At 44.5% G+C, this 3,183-nt stretch overlaps 1 protein-coding gene across 1 annotated transcript in view; it reads right to left on the bottom strand.

Annotated features, from left to right (window-relative positions):
* LOC139753437 (protein inscuteable homolog) overlaps positions 1 to 2,937 on the bottom strand; it is a 233,547-nt gene extending 230,610 nt beyond the window's left edge. Inside the window, 1 exon segment of the mRNA XM_071669944.1 lies at positions 2,827 to 2,937. The gene's annotated coding sequence lies outside the window, so the exon portion shown is untranslated.
* Between the last annotated feature and the right edge of the window lie 246 nt (positions 2,938 to 3,183).

Genomic DNA, 3,183 nt, shown 5'->3' with positions numbered 1-3,183 from the left:
TACCGTCGGGGGAGTTAATGAGGTTATCGTGGAGGAGTTAAGGATGTTACTGCGTGGGGGAGTTAACGATGTTACTGTAGGGGGAGGAGGGGAGAGTTAAGGATGTTATCATAGGGGGAGTTGAGGATGTCTTCTTGGGATAGCTGAGGATGTTAAAGTGGGGAGTTAATGATGTTAAAGTGGGGGAGTTAATGATGTTAAAGTGGGGGAGTTAATGATGTTAAAGTGGGGGTTAATGATGTCAAAGAGGGGGAGTTAATAATGTTAAAGTGGGGAGTTAATGATGTCAAAGAGGGGGAGTTAATGATGTTAAAGTGGGGAGTTAATGATGTTAAAGTGGGGGAGATAATGATGTTGAAGTGGGGAGTTAATGATATTAGAGTGGGGAGTTAATGATGTTAAAGTGGGGGAGTTAATGATGTTAAAGTGGGGGGTTAATGATGTCAAAGAGGGGGAGTTACCGTTAAAGTGGGGAGTTAATGATGTCAAAGTGGGGGAGTTAATAATGTTAAAGTGGGGAGTTAATGATGTTAAAGTGGGGGAGTTAATGATGTTAAAGTGGGGGAGTTAATGATGTTAAAGTGGGGGAGTTAATGATGTTAAAGTGGGGGAGTTAATGATGTTAAAGTGGGGGAGTTAATGATGTCAAAGTGGGGGAGTTAATGATGTTAAAGTGGGGGAGTTAATGATGTTAAAGTGGGGGAGTTAATGATGTTAAAGTGGGGAGTTAATGATGTCAAAGTGGGGGAGTTAATGATGTTGAAGTGGGGGAGTTAATAATGTTAAAGTGGGGAGTTAATGATGTTAAAGTGGGGGAGTTAATGATGTTAAAGTGGGGAAGTTAATGATGTTAAAGTGGGGGAGTTAATGATGTTAAAGTGGGGAAGTTAATTATGTTAAAGTGGGGAAGTTAATGATGTTAAAGTTGGGAGAGTTAATGATGTCAAAGTGGGGGAGTTCAAAATATTAACCTGGGAGTTGATGATATTACTGTGGGGAGTTGCTTTCATTACAGTGGGGGAGTTAAAGATGCTAACGCTGGGAATTAAGAATGTTATCTTGGGGAGAAATTTAATATATTGCTGTAGTGGGAGTTAAGGTTGCTACATACAGACATATTTGAATGATAAGCACCTAATTACTTGGCCACGAAAACTCTTGTCTTGCTACAAATGGTTTTTACCTTCTCGATACAAATGATAAAAAAAAATGAAAACGAACGAATATTTCTAAAATGTTATTAAAGTTTTCATCTTTAGAAATGATGAGATAATCTCTCAGAGGATCAAATTAAATATAATTCCTTACTTCGTATGATAATCTGTGGAAAGTATTAAAGCCCGAAGCCTTACTTGGTAAGGTAATCTGTACAAGAATTACATTAAATCAATCTGAACCTCCCTTACCAGTCATGTATGAGGTTTCATAAGAGAATACAAGAGTCTACGAAAAATGCAAAGGAATCCAAACGGCAGCAGACTATTGGAACCCATCGAGGCTGTTTGTGATAATGGAAAAGGATCGGAAACATAGAGAGATTAGAGATAAGGGTTGTAAGAGAAGAAAAGCAACTGATGATATTAAGAAAAAGAACAGAAAGCAATAAGATATGTGTGTGTGTGTGTGTGTGTGTGTGTGTGTGTGTGTGTGTGGGTGGGTGTGGGTGTGTGGGTGTGTGTGTTGGTCGGTCACGCATCCCCCTGGGGTGGTGTCACAACCAGAGGACAGGTTCCTCCCTGACGCAGGTGTGTCACGAGATACGCCTGGCTGTTGGGGGGGCCGCCCTCCCAGACGGGTCAGACAGGATCAGCGCGATGGTTAGCTCCCGTGGCCACGTCAGGTGAGTACTCAAAGGAGGAAGACGAGAGGGGGAAATGACAGAGAAACAATTTCATTCATCAAGGGATACTCTTTTTTTCATTTCTTTCTCAGATTAATTCTCGTCCAGAAGTCTTATTAAGTTTGTGAGTAAATGTGAACTTTTTGATATACTTTACTTGCCCTGATCATTATCCATCCATCTGACATGGAGAAAACTCTTCTTTTTCGAAAAATCTCAAAATTTTACATGATATCCTCGGACAATCCGGCTTTTAAACATTCTCGAGAGAGATGCATCGAAGCTGGCAACGGGAGAGATCAGAATGAGAGCCAAGCAGTAAGACAAACATATAAGTTACGTGATACAGAGAAGCAATTATCGTCTGGTGAAAGGAAGACACACGAGATCACCTGAGATCGGTCTACAAACCGTCAGAGAGGTGCTCGATTCTTTATGATACACCACGATACAATCTGAGACTATGGAGTGCGGTATGACTCTCCATGATCCTCTGTGATATTCACACGATAAGGCTTCAATATGTCCCTGTCTTGTTAGGAGGGTTCCGCCACCTCGGGGAGCCTCCAGAACACTGTGTATCATATGGTAAGTCCGGACCATCCGACGGGGGCCTGCATGGGTGGCGTAACTAGTGAGTAATGTGTGAGGTCTTCAGGGAGTCACTGGGTGGCTTTCCCTTCTGCAGGCGGATCACCGTGGCTACAGAAGGCTATACATTATTCCACATGTAACAAGACCCTCCCCTTCACCCCCTTCCCATCACCTCTGTGCCCCTCTGACCCTTAAGCAAAGTAACTACATCCTCTGGGTGATGATCATGGCTACTGTGGTCTTGGCCTTGGCTTGCTAAATGACACCAGTGACACAAGCCATTTGCATACGAAACCAGAGAGACAATATCTGAAGACAAGATATGTAGAGGCACTCATACCCCGTCCACCACACACTCCTCACCTGCGAGTCAAGATAAAGTAACATAGTACCTGGTGCCTCTGGGGTGTGGGTAGAGAGGCTCGAACAACGCCGAGGTGAGCAACAGACGACCACCACCGCCGCCGTCGCCCGCCACCACAACGCGGAGGTGAGCAACAGACGACCACCACTGCCATCACCGCCCGCCACCACAACGCGGAGGTGAGCAACAGACGACCACCACCGCCCCCCGCCACCACCAGGCTACTCCCACCACCACCGCCAGCATATAATAAACCGCTTGCAACACGCCACGCAAACTTTTACGAGGCTCTCCAGCAACTCCTCTCCTACCAGTGTATATATCTTGGCTGCCGACATTCACACACGAGCCGTTTCATTTACTTCATTTCTCTTACGCCGTAGCA

The sequence above is a fragment of the Panulirus ornatus genome, chromosome 14, assembly GCF_036320965.1.
Source record: "Panulirus ornatus isolate Po-2019 chromosome 14, ASM3632096v1, whole genome shotgun sequence".
Lineage (NCBI taxonomy): Eukaryota > Metazoa > Arthropoda > Malacostraca > Decapoda > Palinuridae > Panulirus > Panulirus ornatus.
This window is presented reverse-complemented; position numbering and strand designations above follow the sequence as displayed.